Source organism: Gossypium arboreum, chromosome 11 (assembly GCF_025698485.1).
Source record: "Gossypium arboreum isolate Shixiya-1 chromosome 11, ASM2569848v2, whole genome shotgun sequence".
Classification (NCBI taxonomy): Eukaryota; Viridiplantae; Streptophyta; class Magnoliopsida; order Malvales; family Malvaceae; genus Gossypium; species Gossypium arboreum.
The window spans coordinates 66019843-66029234 of NC_069080.1; the positions used below are offsets into that span (position 1 = coordinate 66019843).

General features: G+C 39.3%; 1 non-coding gene across 1 annotated transcript; it reads left to right on the plus strand.

Annotated features, from left to right (window-relative positions):
• Positions 1-443: 443 nt before the first annotated feature.
• LOC128284528 (small nucleolar RNA R71) lies at positions 444-549 on the plus strand. The gene has a single exon (XR_008274953.1). It is a non-coding gene; the product is annotated as a small nucleolar RNA R71 (small nucleolar RNA).
• The last annotated feature ends 8843 nt before the right edge of the window (positions 550-9392 follow it).

Genomic DNA, 9392 nt, shown 5'->3' on the forward strand with positions numbered 1-9392 from the left:
GTTCCTCCAACCTGCATTATAAGTGTTACTATATGGGTTATTTTGGGATCTAGAGTTCTTGTTACCCATATATTGGACTTGTTCCTCCTCAATGATAGGGTTAAAAGGTTGATATTCTGTACATGCTCCTCCTCCATTCGTCTCGCACCTCATTACTGGATGTACTTGAGTAGAACCAAGTAAACCATCAACCTTTTTATTTAGAAGTTCTGCCTGGTTTGACAGAATAGTAACCGAATCGACATTCTAAAACGCCTGCTGTTTTAGTTGGCTTAGTCCTCATGACTTGCCACTGATAGTTATTCAGTGACATCTCTTCAATAAATTCGTAAGCCTCTTCAGGTGTTTTGTTGTTGATGGTTCCCCCGACTGCTGGATCAATCATTTACCTTTTCAAGGGGTTCACACCATTGTAGAATGTTTGGACTTGCAACCATAGAGGTAATTCATGGTGAGGACACCTTCGCAGTAGGTCATTGTATCTCTCCCATGCATCGTAAAGAGTTTCTAAGTCCATCTGCACAAATGAAGAGATACCATTAGGTAATTTGGCTGTTTTAGCCGGCGGGAAATATTTTAATAGAATTTTTTTAGTCATTTGTTCCCAAGTAGCCACTGTTTAGCTTTGTTCCTCAATGAAAAAGAGAATAACAGAAGACAAATGGCATCGTCAGAAACTCTATTAATTTTAAATGTATCGCAGAATTCCAGGAAATTTGCCAAGTGAGTGTTTGGATCCTCATCCTGCAAACCATCAAACTGAACAAATTGCTGTATCATTTGAATTGTGTTAGGTTTCAGTTCAAAATTATTTGCAGCAATAGCAGGTCTAACTATGCTTGACTCAGTTCCTGTTAAAGTAGGTTTAGCATAATCATACATAGTATGCGGAGTAGGATTCTGATTAACAGCAATCGCAAGAGGTAGCGGATTTTCTTGGTTTTCAGCCATCTCCTTGGTTGTGGTTGAAGTATCGCCCTCTTGCTCGTTCTCTGTGTATCTTAGGCTTCGCCTTATTCTCTTTAATTTCTGTGAGCTGTGCGATCGATTTCTTCGTCAAAAAGTAGTGGTCCTGACGGGTTTCTTCTAGTCATAAACTATAAAAACCTGTTAAGAGAAAGAAAAAAGTAAATTAATAAATAATAATAAAATAAAATAAAATAAAATAAAATAAAATAAAATTGTAAGAAAAATAAATGGCTAAAGTAATAAAAAATGAGCGTTCCTAATATCTTAGTTCCTCGGCAATGGCGCCAAAAACTTGATCGCGTGATTTCGTGATAGGTTTTAAATATTTATAATTAATCGTTCTTGAAACTAACTATTATCGCGATGTAGGCAAGTGTACCTATCGAACAGTAGTATAGTTTTAGCAAGATTGGATTGTTAAACCCAAAGGAACTAAAAGTACTAGTAATGACTGTCTTTTTATTATCTAGCCTAAGAATAAAGAGGTTTTGTTTTAACTAACTAATTATCTAAACTAAGAATTCACAGAGAATAGAATTGGGGAATTTCTTTTGGGAAAATCAATTGAATTAAGACAATACCTAAGGAAAAATCCACCTAGACTATACTTGTTATTCTGGCTCCGAATCGGATGGTTTATTCATTTAACTTGTTCTGTAGAGATCCCTAAGTTATGTTATTATCCCTATTCAAAACTAAGAACGTCTAATCCCTAGATTGAATAATTGAGACCTTTCTCTAATTAACACCTTAGGGTTGCATTAACTCGATTTATGGATCCCCTTATTAGGTTTCACCCTAATCTGGCAAAATTTTGTCACCCTATGTCTAGGCGCACAAACAACTCCGCTTAATTATGACAAATGTACTCTTAGGCAGGGTCTATTCCTCCTCTGAATAAGAGCTTATCTTGAATCAGTATCCTGGGATATCAAAACAAGAATTAAGAACACATAATTAAGAATAAGTTAAATATTTATCATACAATTCAGAAAATAATAACAAGATTTGTCTTAGGTTTCATTCCCCTTAGTTATTTAGGGGTTTTAGTTCATAACTAAATAAGAAAACATATCAGAATAATAAAGAATACAAAACATAAAGAAAACCCAAAACTCCTGAAGGGGAAATTGAGGAGAGATCTTTAGTCTTGATGGTGAATCCGGCTTTTGAGATGGATCAATCGGCTTCCTTGGAGTAATTCCTTACTCCCTATTCTGTGTGCCCCCCTTTCTTCCTTCTCTAGGGTGTATTTATGGGCTTTGGAATGCCTAAGAGCCCTCAAAATTAGCCTTTTCCGAATTGGACTAAACTTGGGCTCGACAGGGACACGCCTATGTGACACGCCAGTGTGCGATTACTTCAGGCCGTGCTCGAGCCTGTCAAATTGACACGGCCATGTGGTCTGCCCGTGTGAGGAGGTCCAGGCCGTGTTGATTTCGTACTTTGGCCCATTTTCTCCGTTTTTGGCCCGTTTCTCATTCTTTTCGCTCTCCTATGCTCTCCTAAGTATAAAACATGAAATTAAAGCATTAGGAGCATCGAATTCACCAATTCTAATGAGAAATAATCCATAAAATACGTTAAACATGGGGTAAAAATATGTATAAATTACGGTTTATCAAGTATCCAAGATAATGGCATCATGGTCAAAAATAGATTGAAGGATCACCTTAGTCTCCAAGAAGGGGAAACTAGCCACATCATTAGCAGACATTAAAAACGACCAAGTCTCTCCTTAACCAATGCGGTACTCTCCCTGTTATTAACCCAGGTAAACTATCCATTATCATTTTTCAAATCTACCAACGAGAGCTCATCAGTGACTTCTCGAAAGTTCTCCATAAGAGCACTTGGCTTTCTCCTACCCCCTATATTTCTGCATTGTCGAGAGTGGCATTAAAATCACCCCCAATGATCCATTTCTCCTTAACAGACTTTCCAATCCTTCTTAGCATATTCCATGAGCATTGTCTTTTGTTTGGTTCGGCATTTCCATAGAATCCCGTGAACCGAATAGGATTGTTATTCTCCATGTGGATTATCGAGTCAATATGGTTATTGGAATAAGTTTGAACTTCGACCTAATTACTTTCCTTCCACATCATGACAAGTCACCACTCTTGCCATTAGCATTAACAGCCAAGCAACCTTCCATTTTACACTTACTGTGAACAGAAGAGAATTTAGTAGCAATGATTTTTGTTTCACAAAGGAAGATTATATCAGGTTCATTTGCAACGAGCAGTTACTTTAATTCATGAACTGTCGCAGGGTTTGTAATCCCACGATAGTTCCAACAGAGGATCTTCATTGGTTTTTTGCGCCCCACAAGACCATTTCTTCTAGAACGCTAAACTCGCCAGGACAGTGATAGAGCTTTTCCCTTTTTTGACTCCCTTGATGCATCAAGAAAGTGATAATATATTGGGAGAACCACGACCCGATCACCAGGAATCTAGCATTTTCTCAGAACAAAGAGTCTGCAATGTTAAACATAGCAAAGAGGAAAACAAAACAGTAGTATTCCAAAAAGAACCGACACTATCACCTAATCGTTTCAAAAGACTCAGCCACCATTAAATCCCATTCCCAATTTAAGAAAGAAAAAAACACGAAACACTGGAAACAAGAAGATGATGCAGAACACAACTCATAAACTAACAGTTTCTTGAAGAAGAACCGCAAGAAAACTTAGAAATCAGATGACAAAATTTGAAAACTACAAGAAAAAACAAAGTAGACAAAATGAGCAAAAACATGAATAATGACTGACTGAGAGAACCCGTCAGCAAGAAAGCCAGCAAAACAAACAGAGGAAAGCAAAAATAAACGAAAGACACACTAACCTTGGCAAAAAAATCAAAGCCACCAAGGATAAAACACAACAAGATAACAAGAGGGAGATCACCAGAAACCCAAAAAAACACGAGGCAGCCAAACCCAAATAGAAACCCAGCATCAATAACGCACGCAGCCTCGCATGTAAGAAAACAAACATAAACACAACAAAACTTATAGATACCTTAGGAATCCATGCAGCAACGACGTGAAAAAGACATAGAAGAGTCAAAGAAAAAATAATTTGAAACATCGTAGGACCCACAATCAATTGAAATAATCACGATCCCAAAGATAATCATAAAAAAAAGAGAATCTGACCCACCCAAAATACCAAGAAAAAAAAGAAAAGATAAAACAGACTAAATCATCGTAAAGTCAAAAGCTAGAAACCTTGCGAGAAACGTCTTGTCCTTTAACAACAGCGTTAGAACCAATCATGTCATAATAGTAGCATCGTGCATTCACCGAGTGAAAACAATAAAGCAAATGAAAAACCATCAAACATCAACAAAGTAACCCGCTCAGAACACTTCAAACTGCCATAATATTTAAGAGAATAACGCAGACTCACAAACGAAAAACCAAGAAAGAAAATTGCCCAAATCTTGGAGAAAAACACGCTACGCTACCACCAGGAAACATTCCTACCAGGCGATGCTACTAGACAATAGTAAATAAGATATTCATGCCATGACATTTGGGTCATTCGTGTGTGAGCTAGTGTAAGACATGTCTGGGACATGCATCGGCCACATTATGAGAGCTAGTGTAAGACCATGTCTGGGACATGGCATCGGTATTGAGACGAGAGCTAGTGTAAGACATGTCTAAGACATGCAATGGCCTCGAGACATAAGCCAGTGTATGACATGTCTGGGACATGCATCAGCTATGAAATGATAGTCAGTGTAAGACCATGTATGGGACATGGCATTGACTTGAGATGTGAGCCAGTATAAGACCGTGTCTAGGACATGGCATCGGCACCTTACCCCATGCTTGAGGCTTATGTAATATCTGACAATATTCCTAATGGTTCAACAGTAAAAGTTATGTTCTTAAGCTAACAAGGAAAATATAACCGTGTTGTGAGTGGTACAGGTACCTAATTAGTACTATGAGATATGAGCCCAATATATAATATGTGACTTGTATTGATGGTAATGAGTAAGTTATGCTTATGCCTACCTTGGTGTTATGAGCATGTTGATTATTGATAAATTGTTGTTGTATACTTACTTATATGCAACTTAGTAAGTTGTTATGCTTACTCCCTTCCCTTTTCATTTCCTTATAGGGCTGCCTAACTAGCTCAAGGATCACTGGAAGTCAGAGATATCGATCACACTATCAACCGAAGCATTCGGTATAGTTGGATTTATATTTTTGAAAATGGCATGTATAGGACTTAGAACTTATTATTTTATGTCATTAAGGTTTGGCCATATGTATTGGTTTGGGTTGGAAACCCTTCAATTTGTATTAAGCCTTGAACGATGGCTAACATTCATTTTGAATTTATAAAAGATGCATTATCATGGTTGAATGAATGTCTATTGTGGCTGATTTGGTAATAGGAATTATACTTGTTTTGGTATTGGTTGGTATTTGTATAGAACTACATATGTAAGGGTGGCAACGGGGCTTGGTAAATAGCCTTATATTGTCCACACGGGTAGGCACATGGGCGTGTGTCTAGATCGTGTGTGACACACGGTCTACCCCATGGGCGTGTATCTGGCCTTGTGTCCCCTGCACGTAGAAATTTTAAGTCAGTATGCATGATAATAAACACACGGACAAAGACACGGATAGAGACACGGTCATGTGTCTCGACCATGTGAAGGGCACGGCCTAAGACACGGGTGTGTGCCTTGGCCATGTGATATTTTAGGGTTACTGATGTCAGAAACAAAATGTCCATGTTTTTGTACACGGGCTAGTACACGGACGTGTTGTGGCTGTGTGAAAACCCCTGTAGGTGTGTATTTAAAATAAATTCCATACGAGTGGAGGACATGGGCGAGTCCCTATATTGCTTAGGCTGTGTGAGCCATATGGGCCATCAACACGACCATGTTGAATTGGCCACACGGGCGTGTGCCCCTTTCACACGAGCGTGTACCCCTATGTCAAGTGACATTTTTCTATAGTTGGCAAAAGTACCCAAGTTGGTTTTGAGTGATTTATGATGTAAGTTTTGGGCCTTGAAGGCTCATATTATGGACATGTTGATAAGTTTGAGAGAGTTTTAAAATTGTCCAAGTCTTGGAGACTCAAAATTGGTTGTAAGCACGAGTTTAAGTGAGGTAACACCTCGTATTCCATCGTAGTGTAGAATACAGGTATGAGGTGTTACATTTAGTGGTATCAGGGCTATGGTTTAGTCGGTTCTAAGACTAATCTGGTGAGTGTATGAGTCTAGCTATACAAGCCATAATTATATACTGATAGTGTGATGACTTTTAACGATTATAAATTGTATTTTCATATAGTAAATGGATCCTGATAGAGCTATGGTGGATGACATGGAGAGTAACGCGCCAGCTCTCGCCGAAGAGACTGTGCCAGTTGAGAGTGCGCCCGTGACTATGAGCCAAGGCGGAGGGGCTAGGGAAGCCTATCTTCAAATAATGGATGCTTGGTACATAGAGTTCGTCCATGCGAACCCAAACACTCTACCTCCTCCGATTTCTCAGTATGCCCCGATAGCTCCGCAAGGTGCGAACATGTTTAATAGGGAGAAACCTCTAGTGGATAAGATTAAAAAATAATGGGCTGAGGAATTTTGGGCCAGTATAGATGATGGCCTAGAAGGAGCAGAGTTTTGGTTGAAAAATACCATTAGGTTATTCGATAAACTATCGTGCACACCTGAAGAGTGTGTGAAGTGTGCAATGTCACTCCTACGGGATTCGGCGTATCAATGGTGGAATACTCTCATGTCTATAGTACCAAGAGAGAGAATCACTTGGGAATTCTTCTAAGAAAAAATCCGAAAGAAGTTATTAGCTAGAAGTTCATAGACCTGAAAAGGAAGGAACTCCTAGAGTTGAAGCAAGGCAGTAGGACAGTGATAGAGTACGAACGAGAGTTTGTAAAACTCAAAAAATACGCGTGGGAGTGCGTGTCCTCAAAAGCCACTATGTGCAAAAGGTTTGAGGATGGTTTAAATGAAGATATCCGAGTGTTTGTTGGGATTTTAAAGATAAGAGAGTTTGTAGTGCTCGTTGAGAGAGAATGAAAAACAAATGAGCTAGTAAAAGAAAGGAGGAAAGCTGCTATTGAGTCACGGGATTCAAAGAAGAGACAAATGAGGAAATCGCATCAGTCATTGTCTAAAAGATCAAAAGAGTTTACTACCTGATCGAATGCTTCGATGGGGTTTTCCAATAGAAACAAGAACCGGCAGAACACAACTTCTAGAACTTAGGCTACTTCTATCACGAGTGTCGATAGTGCTCGGCCAAATAAGCCAGAATGTTCGCAATGTGGTAGATGTCATTTCGGTGAGTGCCGAGGTAAAGAAAGAGGGTGTTTTAAATGTGGGTCATTGGACCATTTCATCTGAGACTGTCTCAATTTAGAAGAGAGAGAGAAAAAGTAAGAAGTAAAGGCAATTAGTGCTCTATTGAGGGGTGGACCACAAAAGAACCCTGAAAGTGGGCCTAGTAGCAGGGGTGCGCCAAGAGATGCTGTAGTGAGGTCTGAGGGTAGAGCACCTTCGAGGACTTACGTTATTCGTGCCCGTGAAGAGGCAGAGTCTCCCGACGTGATCACGGGTACCTTTTCTGTTCATGATATATCTGTTGTTGCTTTAATTGACCTGGGGTCGACCCACTCCTATATTTGTATGGAATTGATACCTCGTATAAGCATGATAGTAGAGTCAACTGAATTTGTGATAAAAGTGTCCAACCTCTTAGGAAAACATGTTTTTGTAGAGCAAGTGTGTAGAAATTGCCCTTTGGAAATTAGAGGTCATTGTTTTTTTTGGCTAACTTGATGTTATTGTCGTTTAATGAATTTGATATAATCTTTGGAATGGATTGGTTGACTTCTCATAGTGTTGTAGTGGACTATGGGAGAAAAGTTATTGAGTTGAAATGTGAAGACGGAAATGTTCTTCGGGTTGTACCAGATGAGTCGGATGGTTTGCTTGTAATAGTAATGTCTTTGACTGCTGAGAAATATTTGAGAAAAGGATGTGAGGCATATCTCGCCTTTGTGTTGAACACTCAAGTGTCTGAGTCAAAGATTGAATCGGTACTAGTAGTTTGTGAATTTATAGATGTATTTCTGGAAGAATTGCCCGGATTACCTCCAGTGAGGGAAGTAGAGTTTGAAATCGAGTTGGTATCGGACATGACACCTATTTCTATTGATCCGTATAGGATGGCTCCTACGGAATTGAAAGAGTTGAAGGTACAGTTACAAGAGTTAACGAATAAGGGATTTGCAAGACCAAGTTATTCACCGTGGGGCACCTCGGTAGTTTTTGTGAAAAAGAAAGATGGGTCGATGAGGTTATGTATTGACTATAGACAGCTCAACAAGGTAACAGTGAAGAACAAGTATCTTTTGACAAGGATAGATGATTTATTCGACCAGTTAAACGGAGCCACGGTGTTCTCCAAGATAGACTTGAGGGCTGATTATTATCAGTTGAGAGTTAAAGAGCAAGATGTACCAAAAACTACTTTTCGGATGAGATACGGGCATTATGAGTTCTTCGTCATGCCCTTTGGCTTGACTAATGCCCCGGCGGTGTTTATAGATTTGATGAACTACATTTTTCGACCGTATTTTGATAGGTTTGTAGTCGTTTTTATTGATGACATATTGATTTACTCACATGATGAGGGTGAACACGTGGAGCATTTGAGAATTTTGTTACAGACCTTGAGAGACAAGAAATTGTATGCTAAGTTCAGTAAGAGTGAATTTTGTCTTAAAAAGGTAGGATTTCTAGGACACATTGTGTCAGGTGATGGGATTAGAGTTGACGCAAGCAAGATCTCGGCTATTGTTGAGTTGAGACCACTAAGGAATGTGATTGAGGTTTGAAGCTTTTTGGGATTGGCCGAATATTATAGACGGTCTGTAAATGGATTCTCTATGATAACTACGTCGATGACTAGGCTGCTGCAAAAAGATGTCATGTTTGAATGGACAGAAAAGTGCCAACAGGATTTCGAGAAATTAAAGGCTTTGTTGACCGAAGCCCTAGTGTTAGTGCAACCTGAGTCGGGAAAGGAGTTTGTTATATATAGTGACGCCTCCTTGAATGGTTTGGGGTGTGTGCTTATGCAAGAAGGCAAGGTTATAGCCTATGCCTTAAGACAACTTAAGCCACAAGAGACAAATTACCCGACCCATGACTTGGAACTAGCAACTATAATGTTCGCATTAAAGATTTGGAGACACCATTTGTACGGTGTGAAATGCCGAGTATTCACCGATCATAAGAGTATTAAGTACTTGATGACTCAAAAGGAGTTGAACCTACGACAATGACAATGGTTAGAGCTATAAAAGGATTATGAGTTGATTATCGACTACCACCAGGGAAGGGCAAA